Source organism: Typha latifolia, chromosome 2 (genome assembly GCF_019914945.1).
Source record: "Typha latifolia isolate L0001 chromosome 2, TyphaL0001v2, whole genome shotgun sequence".
Lineage (NCBI taxonomy): Eukaryota > Viridiplantae > Streptophyta > Magnoliopsida > Poales > Typhaceae > Typha > Typha latifolia.
In genome coordinates, this window is record NC_133087.1 from 10,657,683 (window position 1) to 10,680,804 (window position 23,122).

A 23,122-nucleotide genomic window follows, 5' to 3' on the forward strand; every position below is an offset into this window, starting at 1 on the left:
GCTATTAAGTAATCCCTTAGTAGGATATGCTAGCTAGGGGGAGTTTGATTGATTATTTATATTCCCTAACTATATCGTTTATGTATATATCTGATTTTTGAGTTTTAGATATTTTTTTTGGACTGATTGATAATTTGTGCATTTTAGGATTCTTTTTAGATTTATGGTTTCTCATTTTCATTTTTTACTTTGGATTATACTTAGCTTTCTTTAAAAATAAAAGAATGAGAAAATTAAAAATTTTGATGCACTTATTGAATAAAAGTGACTCTTATGACATGAAGTTGTTTTATTATAGAGTTATTATTGGAGTTATAATCACTTGTGTTAATATTTAGTATATTATCTCTAAGTGTATTGTTACTCTTGAATATTCTTTATAACCTTCTATGCACATCAATTATATATTGTGATTCAATCTTTGTATGAGCATTATCTTATGCGGTGTTCTTTAGATATTTTACTCATTAGGCTGATATTCATTGTTTGACCTTTTGATTTAGTTTCACCCTCATAATATTTCTCCTTATCAAATGATCAATGAAAAGAGCTACCACGTGATTAGTGTGAAATTCATTTTAAAAGTGTCCAGTTTGACACCGTACATCTCTATATCATTCATGAGTTATCTATATTTTTAATATGATGCATTATAAAAAAATGGCTACCTAACTCGTGCGTGAAAGCTGTCATTGCATCAAAATGATTATTTGATATAAAAAAAAGATAAAAAAAATGTTTTTGAATTGAAAGGGGAGAATGTGAACTAAGTTTGGTTTGACTTTAGTTTAGTGTCTTCTTTTAATGTTTGATGTCTTAGAATTGCCTTATGCTTTCATACTTTATTAGAGCGAATTGTCGAGACTGTATAATTAGATATATTTTCTTTTCATAATTAACACTATGAATGTTTTTGAATATTTTTTTGTATTTCTGAAATTTATTGAATAAAATTAATATGAAATAGACTATGTTTTTGAGTGAGAGCATGAGTGTTTGATTTCATTCTTTGTCAATTTATGACAAAAGCGAGAGAGTGATATATAATTGTTTGGTTTGTTATTGATTGGTTTATTTATTTTTATAGCCTCACATGCATTTCACTTGGTATGAATGTTGAAGTTGTGCAAGATTGATAGCAAAAAAGAAAAAAAAACTTGTGCTATGCTTTAGGATATATACATTGTTATGGGTAAAGATTTTGTATTTTATAAAATTATACTTTATCGCAAATTGCCAAAGAGAAAGATTGTTAGGTTTATTTGTACTTATGTAATTAGCAAATTATATTTCAAAACATAATTTATATTCATGTAATGTGTTTAGATTTTATATATGAGCATATGCACAAGTTATCAAATATTTGATAAAGAATATTGAAGTGGAAGATTAATTTTAAAGTCAAAGTATTCGAAACGATTTTAGAATTGTTATTAAATGGTGTCATGATGGTTGAAGAAGTATAAAATTTTACCATAAGGCTTAGGAACAAACACTTTACATTCAGCTATCTAGTCTGTCATTTGGATAGAGTGTTTAAATGCACTCTAAGCCCGTTCGAGTGCACCCTACAACTGTTCACACTGCGTTCGCACATACAAAGAGATTATTTTGATCATTCGAACACACCCTGTAGGCATTCACATATACAGAAGTTCATATTTAGTCATTCGCAGCCCGTTCACACTTTAAGTCATCATATTCAAACAAATTTGGGCCACATTTGAATGCACCGACGTAATTTGCAATTTTTAGAGTTATGTCCGACTTGATTTTACTTAGATTTTGATATACTTAGTTAGAGTTTCTTCTTATTGTATTAGTTATTTATTTTTATTAAAATAAATTTTCTATAGCTCGTGTTCGAATACGGAAGGGTCGCATTTGAATAACGTGTTTGAACGTAGTCGGGCCTATTCAAATGCCTGCATCATGTTTCCAAAAATAGATAACGTGTTTTGTGCGTTCGAATGCAATCAGGCGCGTTCGAACGCGATCAGATGGAGTCCACTAGAATTAGAGTTAATAATTATTACTTTGTGTAACACCCCAAAATTAAAAAAAAAATATCCCTCTCTCTCTGACTGACGCACGTGCGGTCAGCCTGCCACCCTGCCCCCTCCCTTTTCTTCTTCTTCTTCCCTTCCTTTGCCGTGCACGCCACCTTCCCCATCTCCCTCATCTCTTCTTTCCCTCACCGCAGCCCTCCCACCTCCAGCCCCTCACCTTCCCCTCCATTTGCTACCTCTCTCTCTCTCTCTCGTGGTTGCCAACAGCCGCCGGAGCCGCCGAGCTCGCCGACCACCCCCCCCCTCCGGTAAGCTCTCCTCCCCTCCTTCCTTTCTCCTCTTTTCCTTCCCCTCCTCGGCCTCGTGCTGTGCCGGACCCATGCCGCCGCCATCCTCGCGCTGCGCCGCCGGCCTTGTGCTGCGCCGCCGCAGCCCCGCAGCATCGTGGGCTTCTCTCCGCCTCACCCTCCTTCCATCGGGAGTGGAAGGAGATGGGGTGGAGGGGTGGGGTTTAACCCCCCACCCATTTCCCCCCTTAGTGGGCTGCAGTGGGCTTGCACCATGACTTTTGGCGAGTGGGACTTTAAGGCGGACCTCCTACCCCTCGAGATGCAGGACTTTGACCTAATCCTGGGGATGGATTGGTTAGCCGCCTACCATGCCAGTATCAACTGCTACAGCAAGGAGGTCATCTTACAGCTTAATGATGGCATTGAGTGTCGATTGTGTAAGGATCGACAGGTGGACCGATCACAGTTGGTGGCGATCATGTCTATTGAGTCAGCTGGGACCCAAACTCTGACTGACTTGCTAGTGGTGCAGGAGTTTCCAGATGTTTTTCCTTAGGACATTCTAGGGCTTCCCCCAGACAGAGGAGTTGAGTTCATCATTGACCTAATCCCGGGGGCGGGACCAGTCTCCAAGGCACCCTAGCGTATGGCTCCGAAGGAGATGGAAGAACTGAGAGAGCAGATTGATGACCTACTAAGTAGGGGACTTATCCGGCCTAGCTCATCTCCTTAGGGCACTCCAGTCTTGTTTGTGAAGAAGAAGGATGGTACCCTCCGCCTTTGCATTGATTATCGGCAACTGAACCAGCTGACTGTGAAGAACAAATATCCCCTACCTCATATTGAGGACCTTTCTGATCAGTTGCGTGGAGCTCGAGTCTTTTCGAAGATTGATCTGAGGTCTGGATATCATCAGTTGAGGATTAGAGAAGCGGATGTCCCCAAAACCGCTTTTCGCACTCGCTATGGTTTATATGAGTTCTTGGTTATGCCTTTTGGGCTAACTAATGCTCCAGCTGTCTTCATGGACCTAATGAACCGAGTCTTTCGTCCATTCTTAGATCAGTTTGTTGTGGTCTTCATTGATGATATTTTGATATACTCTGCCTCAGAACGGGAGCATGAAGAGCACCTTCGTTTGGTACTGCAGATGCTAAGGAGAGAAAAGTTATTTGCTAAGTTCTCCAAGTGTGATTTTTGGCTGGAGGAGGTGGTGTTCCTTGGGCATGTGGTCTCAGGAGAGGGCATCCGGGTTGATCAATCCAAGGTCACTGCTGTTCTCAATTGGAGGCAATCGAGTACCGTCTCGGAGGTTCGTAGTTTTTTGGGTTTGGCCGGGTATTATTGGCGTTTCGTGGGAGGATTTTCAAAAATTGCCAGTCCCCTCACTAAGCTAACTCGGAAGGATCAGTGTTTTGAATGGACAGCTGATTGTGAGGAGAGTTTCCAAGAGCTGAAGAAGAGACTTACATCTGCACCCGTCCTTGTAGTTCCTCGCAGTGGAGGAGGCTACCAGGTCTACTGTGATGCTTCATACTCAGGCTTGGGCTGTTTGCTCATGCAGGAGGGCAGAGTTGTTGCTTATGCATCCAGGCAGCTCAAGAACCATGAGCGGAACTACCCTACCCACGACTTGGAGCTAGCAGCGGTAGTGTTCGCCCTGAAGATTTGGAGGCATTATCTTTACGGGGAGAAGTGCGAGATCTTCACTGACCACAAGAGTTTGAAGTACCTATTCACCCAGAGGGAGCTGAACATGAGACAGCGCAGGTGGCTTGAGCTGGTGAATGATTATGACTGCACTATTAACTACCACCCTGGGAAGGCAAATGTAGTGGCGGATGCCTTGAGCAGGAAGTCGATGGGGAACTTGGCTAGTTTGATTTCTCAGCAGCAGGACATCCTGCGAGATCTGCAGAAGATGGACGTGCACATCATAACCAAAGATGTGGGTATTGGACTGCTGGCCCAGTTAACTGTGAGGCCGACTCTAGCGGAGAGGATCAGAGTTGCACATGCAGAAGACCCCTATTTACTGCAAGTCCTCCAGCAGGTTCGAGACTCAAGTAAAAAGGGTTTTTGCCTTGATGGATTGGGAACCCTGAAGTTTGGAGATAGATTTTGTGTACCTGACGTGGGCGGACTCCGTCGGGAGATTTTAGAGGAAGCCCACCAGACATCTTACAGTGTGCACCCTAGGGAGATGAAGATGTACCATGATGTTCGTAGATACTTTTGGTGGCCAGGATTGAAGAAGAGCATTGCAGAGTTTGTAGCTCGATGCTTGATTTGTTAGCAAGTCAAAATTGAACATCAGAGGCCGGCTGGGACACTTAGACCATTACCTATTCTTGAGTGGAAATGGGAGCATATCACTATGGACTTTGTGGTGGGTCTGCCGAAGACCTTGAAGAAAAAGGACTCTATATGGGTGATTGTGGATCGATTGACGAAGTCAGCTCACTTCCTCCTAGTCAGTGCTACTGATTCTATGGATCATCGAGCCACTTTATTCCGGGATGAGATCTTTGCTCGCCATGGGGCACCAGTTTCTATTACTTCTGACCGTGACCCTAGGTTCACCTCTAGGCTGTGGCATCATTTTGCTAAGTCATTGGGTACCAAGTTACAATTCAGCACTGCCTATCATCCTCAGACTGACGGTCAGTCAGAGCGGACGATCCAGACCTTGGAGGACATGCTACGTGCCTCAGTTGCAGACTTCGGACTTAGTTGGGACCGACACCTTCCCCTAATTGAGTTCGCCTATAATAATAGTCATCACTCCAGCATTGGGATGCCCCCCTATGAAGCTTTATATGGACGGAAATGTCGGACACCTGTCAGTTGGGATGAAGTGGGGGAACGGAAGATTGAGAGCTCAAAGTTAATCCAGGAAACCATTGACAAGGTCCGAAAGGTACGTCAACACTTGCGGGCAGCCCAGAGTCGACAAAAGAGTTATGCTGACCGTCGACGTCGAGACCTAGAGTTCCTAGTCGGGGAAAAAGTTTTCCTCAAGGTCTCGCCGTGGAAAGGGGTATTTCGGTTTGGGAAGAAGGGCAAGCTGAGCCCTCGTTATATAGGCCCTTATGAGATCTTGGCACGGATAGGACCGGTTGCTTACCGGGTGGATTTGCCATCAGAGCTATCACAGATTCATAATGTATTTCATGTGTCAGTGTTGAGGAAGTACCTATATGACCCGTCACATGTTTTGAGGAGAACCTATCCGGCTAAAAAGGATCATTGATAGATGCGTGAAGACGCGGATCAGAAGAGCGTGAAGACCCTCCGAAGAAGAGTCGTACCTCTGGTCAAGGTCCTTTGGCGGCATCATGGAGTAGAGGAAGCTTCATGGGAGCCTGAGGAAAAGATTCAGTCTACCTACCCTCATTTATTTATCGAAATTCCTTATTGTTGGGGATAGTTGTAACACCCCATAATTATATAAAAAAAAAATCCCTCTCTCGGCGACGCACGTGACGCACGCGCCCGCCACCCCCGCCCCCTCCTTTTTTCCTCTTCTTCTTCCCTTCCTTTGCCGTGCACGCCACCTTCCCCATCTCCGTCATCTCTTCTTTCCCTCACCGCAGCCCTCCCACCTCCAGCCCCTCACCTTCCCCTCCATTTGCTACCTCTCTCTCTCTCTCTCTCGTGGTTGCCGACAGCCGCCGAAGCCACCGAGCTCGCCGACCACCCCCCCTCCGGTAAGCTCTCCTCCCCTCCTTCCTTTCTCCTCTTTTCCTTCCCCTCCTCAGCCTCGTCTTTGTCTGGGAGGACCCATGCCGCCGTCCCCGCGCGCTACGCCGCCGCCTCGTGCCGCGCCGCCGCAACCTCGTGGGCTCGTGGGCTTCTCTCCGCCTCACCCTCCTTCCATCGAGAGTGGAAGGAGATGGGGTGGAGGGGTGGGGTTTAACCCCCCATCCATTTCCCCCCTTAGTGGGCTGCAGTGGGCTGCAGCCCACTAATCTGTTGGGGGTGGGCTGCAGACCGCAGCCCACCAGCCCGATCTGGGTGGGCTGTGGGCCGCAGCCCACCTAGACTTGGGTGGGCTACAGGCCGCAGCCCACCTAGCCTTGGATCCGGGTGGGCTGCGGGCTGCAGCCCATTAGCCCATTGTGGAGTGGGCTGCAGTCTACAGCCCACTATTCCAACCTTGGTGGGCTGTGGCTGGGCTCCCAGCCCACCAAGGCCCTATTGCTTTGTGGGTTGGGTTTGGGCCTACCCATTGCTTCTAGCCTAGCCCATTTGGGGCCATTTGGGAGCCATTTGGACCCTATAACCATGTTTATCATTTTCACCTGATTTGATTAGCCTGATCCTCAATTTTGGGATAACATAAGATTCCTAGGATACCCTTGACTCGTACCAAACATAAATGTGCTAATAAGGTAATTAATTCTATTAGTTCGCTAATGGCTTACTTACGTGAATTAATAGGATTTACACCGCGTGAGGAGGATTTTGGGCTTCTAGAGGAGCCGACTAGCTAACGACTTTTACCATACCGTGGAGACCCCCCAGGCGAGTAGAGTTGTACAAATCTAGAATAACATAATTACAGTCATTATACCTGTCATGATACTGTAGGAAATGTCGGTATTAATGCATGCAGTTGGTACTCCCTATTATATCTTTTGCATACGTAGTTATTTATAACCTGTTCATCATAGTATTATGAGAATGTTAATATGACATCAACATTAGTATGATAATGCTTTACATGTGTCCGGTATGGTATACCATTGCATAGATGTATGATTGCTGTGAACATAGAATGTAATGATCATGGTGACTATAACATGCTTTATGCACTCATAAACACTGCACCACTTCCACCTATCATTAGTAGTCGAATTCGACTAGGCGGTACCCTACTCACTCGGCCCAAGGTTAAGGGTAGAGTGTATCTTATATGATATACTATTAGCGGCCTACACATGAGGTCGGGAAGCCCGTGTGGCATTCGGGTAGGTATACCGCATAGTTAGGACTAGATTATGATGATAGAAGAACATGATTTATGATGCGGGGATATATCTCTTGCGGTACCCGACGACGCGGGGGTTAGGGCGTCTGTTGATGAGCCGAGGGCTCCCGATTCTCCCGCCAAGGGCGGTGATGATTTAGAGAGAGTGAGATATGGGCTTACGACCGGGGTCCTGAGTCTGATGGCCACAGATAACCGGTCACATGTAGTGTCGCCATACACGTGTAGGTGACATTACCGCTAGATGTGTATATATCCCCCTTCCATGTATGAGATGATGGATGATTGTTTCTTAAGAGTATTTACCCTGTGTGGTGAATAGCTCGGTGAGCGATGATGAGTATGATTATTGCTTTGGTAGACATGAGATGACTAAAATGCTATTTTATTGCTATGCATAACATGTAAAACCTATGATTGAGATGTGTATGAAAAGAGATTGTCTCAAGCTTTTTATATCTCGTGTGAACTTATCATAATACGTTTAGGAACTAGCATGTTCCAGGATAGTGATTGGTAATTTTTATCAATTGCATTGACTTAGTAAATTGTGGTAAGTCATTTCAATAAGCATATCGTTATCGTTAGCAAATATTGGCATACATTGGATATATACATGCGATGTCATTAATTTAGATTGTATGGATCCTACTGGCCGTAAGCTCACCCCTCGTGGCGGTATTATTTCGAGCTAGGGGACGCGGGTGCGGGTAGCGAGGAGTAGCCGCTTTTCTTTCCAGTACGTATATTAGTGTATTAAGCCCCTGCGAGGGTGTGATGATGACGTTGTATTTTTTGGACTTTAGCATAGTATTTTGGATGTATATTTGGAAGGCTTGTTGTGGCCTGTGGAACTTGTATCCGGACTCCTTTAGTTGAGTTATTTATGGTGAAATTGTGCTGTTGTGTGCCTTGTGAAATCCTTGTACTGATAGGACATGTGATGTACCGCGTGGGAGGATTTACCCACGCGGTTTACACGTGTATTTGGATGTTTGGGTGTTTCACTTTGGTTTATTGGCTAGATTCTATAAAGGTGTGGATGGCAGCCAAAATCATTATGCTATTGGAATATTGGTTTCTTACCTCTCTACCCTAATCTCCCTCCTCTCTCTTCACCAACCTACTACCTCTATCGTTAGCAAGGTCTCTCCTAACTTCTAATCTTCCTCGTCTGTCGAATCCTCCCTCTTCTTTGAGATCTTGACTACTTCTTTCCCTTCGTCTTTATCACTTAAACAACTCAACCATCCACCTTATCTTCATTATCATCCATAACCCTAACATCCACTCCACCCGTCACCACCACCATCATCCGCACTATATCCTATTTTCGTCCCAGTTTTCATTCGAATATGTGAAGGGCATAAATACAAAAATCATAGATCAGAGAGTTACAAATCTATTCCACTTAGTTTCGTAATGTTTTGATGATAGGAGAATATTTTGTGAATATTTTACCTTGGTTGTGTGGACTGCTTTCTACAATAAATCTAGATCTTGAAGAAATCATTCCGTAGCCTATCATTGGTATCAGAGCCGGTGACTCTCAGACCTCCATTAATGGTGGAAACAAGGAAGATGATATCAACAAAGAGATCAATGGAGAATACACCAATAAGGGAAGACTCAATCCATGATAACCCTAACCATGAGGCCAATTTCTTTAGAGCAACCATGACAGGACTGAGTCAACCAACGTCCATGAGTGTGAACATGGGCTTGGCGAATGAACTTAGGGGCATGTTCCAAACATAGCTGCATATAGTTGACGCAATGCAGAATGATTATAATGCTTTAAAGGAATATGCCATGAACCGATCGGCTTCGTCATCTCCTCGATAAAGATCGGTGCCTTAAGGACCAATAGTGGGACCATACCTAACCGATACCCCACAGGTCCAAGTGCGACATGTTAATGTCAATGATCCACTTTTACCTATTCCTGCACATCATCCCCCACCTCCGATACGCAATCCAAGATCGGCGGTAGTAGAACACGAGAGGTGTGCGGCACTGGTGCGCTTTGTCGATGAAGAGGATTGGCACTTAGAGGATGATGTGATCCCTTCGGAGATGGTGATGAACGTGCTCGAGGATTTAGAGAAGGAGATCTACAAGTACAAAGATTCAGACCTAAACCAAGGATCTTTCGCGAACTTGACAATACTATTCGAGGGAGAACCGAACGCTTGGATCGGGTGTTTCAAGTGGAACAATACTTTGATTGTCAAGGGACAGCGGAGGACGCAAAGGTCCAGATGGCAAGCTTTCATCTCCAAGGAACAGCATTACATTGGTATAGATCGACTATTCATGGTGGAGGATTTACTGGTTGGGTTGACTTTTATAGGAGGATTACACGTAGATTTGGAACAGCGGCAAATGAGGATTTTGCTGCCACATTAAGCAAGATGGTTCAGAGGATGATTGTATTGTAGTACCAAGCAGAATTTGAAAGAGTAAGTAGTCGTTGCGAGCTACTTTGGCCCGAACCAACATTGATGAGTACATTCATTTCAGGGCTGCGGGAGGAGATACAGACGAATGTGCATGCTGTTTGTCCTGCCACTCTTGAGGAGGCCTTTGAGAAGGCTATGAGGATGGAGCAAAAGCACAAGGCTCTCAAGATGGCAACAAAAATAAGTTGGGGCAATCGAGATGGGCGGTTTGTGCCTACAACGCTGACTAAAAATTCTGCGGGTTCAAAGACAACGGCTGCTAGTACTAGATCATGACCACCTTTGAGACATTCTTCCAATATTAGAGTAGGCACAAAACCCCCTATTCAAACTCCCACACCTGCCTAGGTGGAGGAGCGAAGAGCAAAGGGCCTTTGCTTTCGATGCGATAAACGTTTCACCCCCCGCCATCAGTGTTCCAAATCGATTGAGAGTGTGACACTCATCGATTGTCTCGAGGAGAATGATGAGGTTGTTGGTGATGGAGAGTGTTTAGAAGAGGTCCATGAGGAGATCATGGAGGAGGGCGCGGAAGAAGATATCCAAGCGAAAATATTCATGCATACATATTCGGGTACTTCCACGCCAAAGACATTATCGATGGACGGACTCGTTAGGGAGCATTGTGTGCACATCCTCATCGATTTTGGGAGTACACACGACTTTATAGACGAGAAGTTAGTTAGAAAGTTGGGCTTGAATGCTGAACCGACCGTGAGGTTTGGCGTTGCTATTAGAGACAGCACAATGCTTCGGGCAGAGAGCTTGGGTCGCCAGGTCGGTATATGGGTGCAAGGACACGACATCATTATGGACTTGTATCCGTTGGCGCTGCGAGGAGCGGATATTGTCCTTGGCACTCAATGGTTGCAAAGCTTGGGACTCGTCACCTTTGATTTCCGGAGCATGAGGATGAAAGAAGGACGGGATATGGCATTTTTGTGTCGACTACCGGGCACTAAATGCTATCACCGTCAAGGACTAATAAGCCAACCCAGTTATAGAGGACCTGTTGGATGAGCTTGTAGAGGCGACCATATTCAGCAAGCTTGACTTGAGGGCCAGGTATCATCAAATTAGAGTTCACTCGGCGGATGTGCACAAAACTGCATTTAGGACTCCGGACGGGCACTACGAGTTTTGGGTGATGCCCTTTGGTCTCACCAATGCCCCAGATACTTTTCAAGGCCTCATGAATGATATTTTTTGGCCTCTACTGCGAAGGTATATCTTGGTATTCTTTGACGATGGTGTATAGTAGGACACTTGTGGTACTCTACTTGTGGTACTCCCCAAGTGCTTATAGGGAGTACCACAAGTAGAGTTTTTAGGCCACATCATCTTATCGGAAGGTGTAGCGGTGGATCCCCAAAAGGTAGGATGTATGACCGCTTGACCGATTCCTACTACCACCACCACAGGATTGCAAGGATTCTTGGGGCTGACCGAACATTATCGCTGCTTAATCGCCGAGTATGGCAAGATTTCTGCTCCTCTCACTTCTTTGTTGAAGAATGACTATTTTAGATAGATGGATGAAGCCACTACAGCCTTTGAAAAACTAAAAACAGCCATGACGACGGCGTCTATTCTAGCTCTACCAAACTTTACCAAAGAGTACATTGTGGAATGTGATTCGTTGGGAGTTAGCATAGGAGCTGTATTAATTCAAGGAGGACGTCCCGTAGCCTTTCTTAGCAAGGCCTTATCACAAAAATCCTAGCAATTATTAACCTACGAGGGAGAGATGTTGGCAATTCTGCTTGCGGTGACAAATCAGATAATCTGCACATAGGTCTGATCTGCTAGGGATTTTTACTCCTATAAATAGGAATGGACATGTCTTGATAATTATTATGATATGAGTCTGAGTTTAGCCAAGTTAATATTTTCATCTTTATCTTTACCGTAGCCGTTAGATCGCCTTAATTTTTTTGCGAGTAGATCATAGCTGTAGAAGCATTTTGATCTTTCAAACCTTAGCCACCTTCCTCCACCCTTGGCCGTCCGCCACTCTCTAACGACTGTCGCAATGTCGGATATTTACTATTCTCCCCTACTTCGATCTTTCTTCACTATTTCAATTATAACTTTTCATCCAGACGTTAGATTCTCGTGAAATTATATCTATTAGATCTCTAACTTCTAAGGTTAACTCTATATAAATTTTCACAACTTTCTTACTTCCATATCTTTTCAGATCTGATCCGTAAATAATTTATCTATTATGTAAGCCCTTAAGACAAGTTTAGTTAAGTCATGTATGCCACTAAGATATATTCAATTAAGTCATGTAAGCCTCTAAGGTAAGTCCTAGTTCAAGTTGTATAAGCTTTTAAGACTAAGTCTGAGTAGGAGTTATTGTACCCGACCTCTATATATAGAGGGGCTGGGCTTCTTTGTTTATTCATCCAAGCATCCAATGAAGAATTAAGAATTATATTTAGTCTTAAACTATCTTAGGTATAAGAGTAAGATAATCTAAGAGTAGAAGTAAATTAATCATAGTCGTTTATTTTCCTAGGAGTAGATCTAACTTAAAACCCTAATTCTACCTCCAACCCAAAGCACCTCCACGAGCCACCCTATCTTGCAGTCGTCCACCACCACCCTTAGTTATTCGTCACCCTTCGACAACTACCACAATATCGTATATTTACCGTTTTGCCCCGTTTTGACCTTGCTCTACTCTTTTGTTTATATCTTTTTATTCCGACCTCCGATTTATGTAAAACTAGAGACATTAGAACTTCAACTTATGAAGCTACCACCAACTAAATTTTTATAATTTTCTTACTTTCGGACCAGCCTAGATCTGGTTCGTAATAGAACTACCCAAGCAATATATTGTCTACGATTTTTCAATAGTGACATGAAAGCTCTTGTAGCTATAAATTTAAATTCTTACAACTACCTTTGAAACTTTCCTTAGAAAATAGTATCTCAGAATTGTAGTACTCAGATGTTAAACATAATAATGTCCATCATTCTCATGTAGTATTATCAAGGCTTAGATAAAAGTGTAATCTAGGGATAGTCCACAATGCAAAAGTTGAAATCATCAAATAAGAATATAAAGACCTTGATGTCAATTGTCACCCTCTTTATATCGCATCGGTTCCGAATGCGAACAAACTTTGAATCACTTCGAATCAAATCTCTAATAAGTTATTAAATTGAACTCTCTTCTTTTACTCTATCATCATCTGTATTTCATGTTTCATCATTCCTTTTATTTATTGTCGAAAACTCATGTGTTTTGAAGGTATACATAAATATAAAATTTAGAGAGGTATATAAGAAAAATTGTATCTTTAAAGGAGGGTATGCATTCAAAAACCCATAAAAAACTTGGATATAAAACCAAATTGAATTGAGTAATATTTGATATGCTTCTACCGCTACACATGACTAGGGTTGTCAAAATATTCAAGTCTACTCGAGCTCGGCTCAATAAGGTTCAATGACACTGAGTTGAGTCGAGTGTGATCTTCAAAATAGGTTCAAAAATATTCAAGCCAAGCTTGGTTATGAACTATCTTGATCACGTAGGCTTAAATAATATATATTAATATATATATAATATGAGTAATACTTCCTTTATTATAGTACACTTTCGTTATATTCTAAAATTTGCCCGAAATTAGTTTGAATTAAAATAATTTCAGTTCAAGCTTGATCATAAATCTAAGGTCGAAATTATTTTCAATTCAAGCTTAATCAAAGCTAGGATCAATCAACAATTTAAACAATTTCCAATGACATTAAAATTTAAACAATTTATATGTAAAAAGATAAGAATACTTTTATTTTAATTTTCAAATATTTGTCTTAGTTATTAGTATTTTTATTTTTTTTCTATCAAGTAACTCAATTTGAAAATTAACTTTAAGGTATCTATATAAATATATAGGTTTTTGAAAGATATACATATAATTATACTATTTTTTATAGTTTTTAAATTTTTAAAATATTAAAAAATATTTATATAATATTTTTTAAAACTAATGATTGATCGGATGAACCACTAGTTGAACCCATAATCTAGTGACCTCACCTCTGATAGGGTCAAAGTCTAGTCCGATCTTAATAGCTGTGGCAATATTAGTTCTAAGTATATGGCTATATATGTGTGTGCGTTAATTGTGCAGATTAATATGGTCAATGCAAATTCATAGTTGACTTGAATCAAAGTTATACTATAGAACAATATTTATGCGGAAGTATGTTAGATCTTAGGTAAGATTTTAATAAAAAATTAAAGAGATAATCACAATTAAATTCTCTAAACTATATTCATTTATATTTGCTATGGTCTTTAGTTTTCCGTTAGTTCTTCCTTGTATCTCCTCTGATCTTCGTACACTTATTTTGTGAGGAAATAAATAAAAAATAAAAAAAAGAGACGAATAGCCTGAGGCTTATATTTGAGGAAGCAGAGTTACATACCGATCAGAAAGCCTTCATCAACGAGTACATCGAGTAAGCAATAGATATATGTCATATGAGGAGAAGCCAACATAGTAAAGTAACTTTAAACATAGTATATTTAGCTGCTCTCTGTACGAGAGAAATCTAGCAACGTACGCTTATTATTCATGCCCGATTCAACAACTCGGAACCTTCACCCCACATTGAGCAATCACCTGGCGGCCTCTGCGTATGTAGCCCCTAAAGCTCGGGTTTTTCCCATACTGGCACAAGCAAGACTTCTGCGAGTTCAGCGCGGCGCAGCAGGAGGAGGAGGGCGGAGAAGAGTTCAAGATCGCGCCGGCGCACGGGCTCAGCTGATTAACGTCGCAAGTGGCGGACGACACCATCGGAACCCGGCTAATGCCAAGGCAAAAGATAATAGCAAGCAAGAGGAAGAGGGATGTCTTCATTCTTAGAATTATAACAAAGATGTGGGAATGAAGACGACCATAAGGGGAGGAACAAAGCCCCCCATTTATTTATAGGCCATTTCGGCACGGGTAGTTTTTATTTTTATTTCTTTGGAGATTTTACGGGTAATTCTTATTTGGTTAGTGGTAGCTTTCCCACCCATCAATTAAGGAATTGAAACCTCTTCAACGGGATGCGCAACCCATACGTACACCTGAATACTTCATACCAATCTACGTCAGCAAGTTAGCCAGAGTTTTTGACCAAACTAGAATCTATTTTAAAATTTATTTATCAAAATATATCACCTCTAAACTTAAATACTAAAAATAGTTTATTTTAATTTAGTCCTAATAAAAATACTTAACTTTTAAGTATTATTTTAAGTAAAGAGTTTTCTAGTCTAAAGGATATGAAGCATTATCTAAAGTGGTTTAACAAAAATATTAATAAAATTAGCATTTTACTTAAGAAAATGCTGATAAAAATTAATATTTTACTTAACAAAACGCAGATCTTATCAGTATTTTTGGTAAAATACTTAACAGTTAAGCGTTTTACTTAAAAATATAGTTAAAATAGGCTTACTTTTGGTATTTAAGTTTAGGAATGATTTATTTTGATAAATAAATTACAAAATAGGTCTAGTTTTGTCAACAGCACCGATTAGGAAGCCAATGAAGTGTTATATTGTTTAGTAATATTTTGAACTAAAAATGTGTATTGCATTTAAATAAGAAAGCAATGTCAATGATAAAAAAATATTCTGTAATTTGATGAGATTTTGTATTTATATTGCACGGCAGCTAATCCGGAAGTCAAGGATTTCTTTTTGAAAAGTTTCTTTTTTTTAAAAAAGTTAAACATGGATATTTGGAAGTTGCTCTGTACAGGCGTCAAATGGTCAAGGGTCTACACCCAAATATCACGACACTTAATCAAGATAATCACCCTTATATTTTATATATATGGTGATTCACACTAAATAAAAAAATCCGTTATAATATATAAAATAATTTATAAATAATTAAATTATTTATCTTCTTTATCCCTTTTTTGTTTTTTTCTTTGAAAAAAAAAAAAATGTGGCAGTGGCACTGCGATAAAGAGCGACGAGGTAAGTCGAAAAGATAATAGAGATATATAAAAAATGAAAAAGAATAGTATGAGTATTTTAGTAACTTAGTCGACATTAATCAAAATAATATTAGAATATTGAAAATTATAATAAAAGAGAGGTCGAATTATAAAATATTTAGTTATATAAATCATAAAATAAATAAAATGTAAAGTATTTTTTTTTAAACCACGTGGAGGTGGTCCCCTCCTGTCACTGTGGCTAAGCTCATGGTCTGAACCTTGATATCACGACACTTTGAAGAGGGATGGTACGGGAGTTTGAATGAAACGGAGAGAATTGAAATTCTGTTCTAGGATGAACACCTGTGACGCCAAATTAGAATTCATCCACTCGTTCTTAGGCTTCTTGCATTAGATGTCAAGAGATGACCGGTTTTAGAAGCAGAGCGCTCACGTATTTAGTAAATGAAATGCTAGGAGGCCTAATTAGTAAAATAGGAAAAATAGTTGGAGATTGATTGGAAATTCGTGTACAAAAAATCTAACGGGATGTTTTTTTTTTTACTGAGTACGACTATAGGAGGCATAAATTTATATTTAAGACACACTTTATAAGAGTTAAAATGACTTAAAAATATTTTTAGATTATTAGGACTTTGTTTGAAATATTTTACAATATTTTAGGCAATATGAAGATCCTATTTAAATTGCCCAAATGGTGTCATAATGGTTGAACTAGTATAAAGAAATTATCCAAAGGCTTTGGAATTACCACTTTTTATTTAATTGTTCGCTCAGCCATTTGAACAGACCTTTAGGGCGTTTGAACATTTTTGTCTGAAAGCAAGAAATTGCATGGTATTTGGATAGTCTTTTGGGCGTACCAATGCCCGATTCGGATTTGAACAAATCAGTCCGACTTACATTGGATTTTTAGTCTTTTTTCTATACATATATAAACCAAAGAATCCTAAGTTGAGGAAAAATACTGATTGAAGATATTTGAAGCTCCAGATGAGTTTTGACAAATCGTAACGATTAGAAAATATTAAAAATATGAGATTTATCGAAGATTTCTAATCGACTGTTGTTGCTTTCTTCCTTAGAGCAAGTTGCCATCTTGAGGGTCATAAAAATAGGTTTTCTAATCTCGAAGGTTAATAAAATTGGTGGATCAATCACTTAAAGCAATTCAGTATAGGTTCTAGCAAATAAGAGAACTTTAGATATAACTGTCAAATTTAGTAGAGGTCTGTAAATAGTTCTTATATTTGGATTTATTGATATAAAAGTTATTTGTGTTTGCCTTGATCTCTATGTCTAATTATTTGTCTACACTTTTGTTGCAGTCATAGGCTAGCCTAACTTTTTTAATTGGTATTAGTAGGTTTCTTTTACTTTAGAAAGAGATCATTTGAGAGATAAATTATTTATAGAAGATCAATCCATTACTATACCTCCGGTAGATAAATTTCAGGTATTCGTCATGGAAATCAGGGTTTGTGCTTTCCTAGAGTCAGATGATTATATTGATACTTAGTTATTAGGGTATTTATGAGAATAATTAATGAAATTGCTAAAAGTTCTAAAAAGTGGCTCAGGCACTAAGTCTAAGAGGAAAAAAATCCAACGGGGAATGATTCAACGCTATCAATGCCATGATTATGGTCATATAGTTAAAAAAAAAGTGTAAATGGTCATATATACGTAATCTCTCGTAATAATTTTTCAAAACTTAATGAAATTTTTTTTATTGCTTTTAGATTCCTTATTATATTCTAGTAGTTCTTGTGAGCTGTCAAATGCAATTGAAGAAAATCTAAATGATTTAGATGATGACGAATAGATGAATATTTATACTGTCTATGATAATTATTAAAAAAATCTTATAAAATAAAAACGGCTAATGTGAAGCTTCCGGAAAACTCAAAGCGGTGGTAGATAAAAAGACCAAAATGAAGAAGTAACATAAAGACATAATAAAGGACTTGAAGGAGTAGAAAGACAATCTTCAAGAAAAATCTAAATAATTCAATTTCTAGCTCTCAAAATTTAACTTTTGATAATTTTTTGTCATTAGATAAAAATAAAATTTTAGAAGTTAATGAAATTTTTTTTGAGAGAGTTTAGTTGAGAAAGTTAACTATCTTGATTCTGAATTGACAAAAGCTTTAAGAGGGCACTTGATAAATTAAATGTAGGTTTCTCTTCTAATGCAATAACTATTTCTGTTACTATAGTGATCGAGGACTTGAAATCAAGTATCATTCAAATGAACCTAGATGAGCGCGTCATGACAAGTCAAAAAAATTAATTTTATACATTATGTTCAGAAGGAACAGGTGCATGGATTAGAAAAAAAAAATCTTTTGTCACCCAGTTGGAGTGGTACTATTAAGTAATACCTAAGTTAGATATTTTAGTTAGGGGAGCTTTATGATTAATTTTGTTTTTACTAGTTGTATGCTTCTATGTAATTGTCCGGACTAAATGTCCATGCTCTTCCTTATATTTGCCTTCAAGATTTATTTTTTTTTCAGATTCAACTCCTTTCAACTTGGTCAAGAGTTTTGCATTTATCATTTTCAACTTATATGACTTTTGATACAACTCATAGTATGCTTGTTGTAATCCTGAATCATCTTCAGAATCTATCATATCTGAATCATGTTCATCTGTACTCAAAGAATTATTACAAAATTCATTAGATAATAAAATAGTGAAAGCAATATAATTTTTTTTTAAATTCAGCATTGTCATCATCAGTATTATTCCAAGTGGGAAGCAAAGTCTTACCCTTCTTCTTAAGGCGATTAGTGCATTTATGAGTAATATGCCCATAACCTTGGCACTCATAACATTGAATTACTCTCCTTTAATAATTGCTTCTAGGTCTTCTCCTTTCACATTTAAAATTTTTAAAAAAATCCTTAATTATTTTCATAAAAAGCCTATCAATTCAACGTCAATATTTTTATCCTCATTGGACTTTAGAAAAGTATACATCCTATTTTTCCAATATGAATTTGTAGATCTATCTAACAAAGGAGTTTTATCAACACCTTCTTTCAAAAAATCCATCTCCTAAAGGATCTCTATCTAAGCTAAAAGTGTTTGCTCTGATACTACTTGAAAAAACTAAAACTTACGTGAATACTTAGTTATGCTCTTATACCAATTGAAAAACGTAAGAAACGCCCTAGGAGATGAGATATATTACATACTATTGGTAATAAAATGTGAAAAATAAAGCGTGAATATAAAAGTTTTTACATGAAAAATTTAAAAATCGGGTGAAAAATCAGGGATTCAAACTCGGATCAAAACCAATCACTAAGACCTATAGTAGTTAACAAGAAGCTTACAGATCACTCGCTGATTCCTACGACTCAATCTATATTAACCTTACTCGCTAGACCCTCTGACATGCTGCTTTTGGTGATAGGTTTTCAAACCTTAATTGTAATAACCCAAGTAGGGTAAAAAAATAATTGTTGGGCACGATGCGACCGGCCACGCTGTGGCCAGTCTCGTGCCCAGCATGCACATCATGCTGTGGCAGCGGTGGGGGTGGCACGCACCTCCACCGAGCCATGCTACTACACGCCGCGGTGACGCGTGGAGGTGGGACCCAACCCACCGGCCACTCCGCCGCCGCCGCATGACCATCTCTCTCTCTCTCTAATATTCTTTTTGTCTCTCTCTTCCTCACATTCTCCCGACCTCTTTCTCTCTCTAGCTCTCTCTCTCTCTCTCTCCATCTAGCGCACCAGTAGGCATCGACTGCCGAAAAAAGCCATCGTTGGCCCTTTTGTCTACCGGTGAGCCTCTCTCTCTCTCTTTATCTCTCTCTCTCTCTCTCTTACTCTTTCTCTTTGTCAGTTTCCTCTCGGGATGCCGGAGGTTTGAGCCGCCGGCGAGAGGCCGGCCGCTGAGTGGCCACCAGCGGCCGTATCCCTCCCCTGCGGCCCAACCCCCTTTCCTTTCCTTCTCCTTCCTTTTCTTTTTCTTCTTCTTTCTTCTTCTTCTTCTTCTTCTCCTCCTCCTCCTCCTCCTCCTCCTCCTCCTCCTCCTCCTTTCCTTCTTTCCTCCTCTCGAATTGCACTCTACAAGAGGTGTTGGGCTTGTAGCGCAAGGTGCTGAGCTCGGCCTAACACCTGCTATGTCAAGGTGCTAGGCTAAGGCCAGCACTGCGTATAAAAAAAAAAAAAAAAAATATATATATATATATATATGCATATTATTGATTACTAATTATATTTGTTTATGTTATTAATTATTCAATTAGTTTAGTTAATTTAATGTATTTAATTTATGTGAATTAAATATAATTATATCATAGTTAGTAAATAAATCTAATTATCCTAGGTAGGTAATAATAATTATTAGGGTTATGTATGTATATTCTTGCGTAATTTTTGCAGTAACTTAATTCTTATTTTCTTAATTATTAAAGAGAATAATAGAGAGATAATTATGTTTTAAATACACTATTCAATAATATAATTATGGTTAATAAATAACAAAACAAATATAGAAATGAAGAGTATATGATTACAACAAAAAATTATCTTTTAGCCAAGTTAATTTTAAGGAATAAAAAGACTAACATTATTTATTATAAATAATTTCAGATCCCGACCCCCTTGTTCAAAACCCTGTGGACTTAGCTATCGAAGCTTGATCGTTGTCGTAGCAACGTAAATGAGTGGTTGTTTGGTATTTGTAGTGAAGGTGAGTAGTCTTATCCCCTAGACGCCTTTCTCAAATTAGATTATATTATATATTATGTATATACATGTTTTGGCCACTAGCATAATTATATGACTTTATCTAGAGATGATTACAGTCGAACATATTTTTATCATGCATATAATTAGGCTGATCTTGGATATGAGTATGATGACGATAAATAGAGATGATGAGAGATGATTATACTGTTGTAAGGTTATGTCCAGTTGATCTATAGCATGAGTATGCATGTAATTGGTTAGCATGAGTATGCATGTGTGGACTACATAGTTGGAGACTATATTGTATCATTTTTCTCTTGATTTCTATTACACCTAAATTCTTATTATGCAGTGACTTATTATCGTACTGGATATATGCATATGATCTGTCATTTAAAAGAAAAGCATAAAATGTGATTGATAGGATAGTTGATAGAAAGTGTGAGGATACTCGAGTGGGCGCGAGGGTTAGGGCGTGCTTGGAGATGATTGATCGCTTGACATAGTTGATCATGTTGGCCTTATGTCCGAGGTTGTTAGTCTATGTGCGCAGCAGACATTCAGACACATGTCATTCGCTAGGGCATATGTGGTGAGCTATCCTTATGAGGTTTCTATCAAGCTAGGAAGGGTGCTCGGTCTGGATAGATGTTGATACCCTAGCGGGTGGCAGAATATGGTTATATCTGAGATACTCTTGTGGGTGGTGGAATATGCTCTCAGCCTTTGGACATGATGATATTATACCGAGATGTCAGTGATGATTGTGATGTTGAGACCGGGTACCGAGTGTTGACTATGAACAGTGGTCTAATATGATGATATTATACCGAGATGTCGGTGATGATTATGATGTTGAGAAATGTATATGATTTTTATTATCATTTGATTATGATTACTTGATTATCGGGTAGTCAATATATATTATATATGGTTGCATTTGATATCATAGCATCATCATAGTCGACATGCATCATGTATCATATTTGAGAGAGAGTTATGATGATACTATGGCATTGAGATTTGTTTACTTATTGTTGATGATTATATACTTTTATTAGTTATGACATGTTATTTACAATTCAATTATATATTATTGAGATTACATTTATACTCTCATTCATAACATGATGCCCTTTCTGATTCATATTATCCAGCACATGATTTACTCTTTGTTTGGCTTCACTAATTCGGGGTAAGGTCTATTCACTGAGCTTTTAGCTCATGACTTTTTTTGTTTTCTCCTTTCCAAAAATCGAGGTGAACGAGTGGAGCAGGATACACTCCTAGAGATCTTGATAGTGGGTGAAGAGTTGTGTGTGGTTAGTGTTATGCGCTAGATGAGTTATCTTATTTGATGTATTAGTGGACATCCTCCAAAGTGTGTCTTTATCCTTGTCTAATATTCTAGTAGGTGATTTTGTACTTGTATAATTATGTATATACCACCGTTGTGTATATATGGTGGTAAAAAGCTCTTGATGATGTGTTGTGGCCTGTGTGGGGCCAAATTGAGATATCCGTGTACTGTTGTTGACAGTTAGACTTATGTTATTCTTAGTTTAGATGTTGTGGATAAACTTATGATGTTGATACAGGTTTATTTAATTGTTAGTAGCTAATCAAATAGTTAGGTGCCACGCACGTGTCATGTGGGCTCGTGCCATGCACGTGTTTAGGGTTGTGGATGTTACATTTTAGAGTGGTATCAAAGCCTAGGTTTGTTAAGTATCCGACATATCATCAAGAGCTTTTGTACATTATCACCTTGAGTCTAGGGAAATATTACGATCTTAGGGTTATGCAAGTAATCAGTTGATGAATTTGACTATTTTCACAGAAAAATGCCATCTCGTCGTAGAGGTTCATAGTCTAGGGTGACCTCCACACCTGAAGCCCCTACTGAGATCTTAGAAGTTCCTCCATCTGTAGAGGAGCGTGATCCTATCTTGTGCCTCCTGGACAGCCAAGAAAGACTTATTGAGGAGATCCTACGAAGCAGAGGAGTTGGCATATCAGTAGAGAATTTTGATCCACCTCCTATAGCGAGCATCACCTTAAATAAGTTTATGTAGTTGAACCCCGATTTTTACAGTGGAGGTGTTGATCCATTGGAGGCCAGTGGATGGTTATCGGACATAGTTGGATACTCTATGATGTAATAATCAGCAGAAGATAGCCTTTGCTGCCTTTATGCTCAGAGGTGAGGCAGAACAATGGTGGAAAGCCACACAAAGATTGATAAAATCAAGGATAGGGGACGCAGTCATCACTTGGGAGTTATTTCTTGATGCCTTTGATCAAAAACATTTTCTAGCCTAGAGGAAAGAAAAGATGGAAGAAGAATTTCTGCATTTACGTCAGGGTCCTATGACGGTGGCAAAATACGAGGTCAAATTCAATGCTTTAACCTGTTTTGTACCTCATCAAGTTCCAAATGAAGCAGCCAGAACTTGACGCTTCAAGCATGGACTGAATTATCCTATACGTCAGAGTTTGGAGACAGCAGGCCTCATCCCTTATGCTGATACAATTGAGAGGGCTATGGCACTTGAGGGAGTGATTTAGGAGAAGAGAGCTATGGAAGCTTGGCAATCTGGGACATAGTCTGGGCAAGGCAAAAGTTCTAGGGTTCCTTCTGCAAGCCAAAGCTTACCGCATTCGCAGTTAC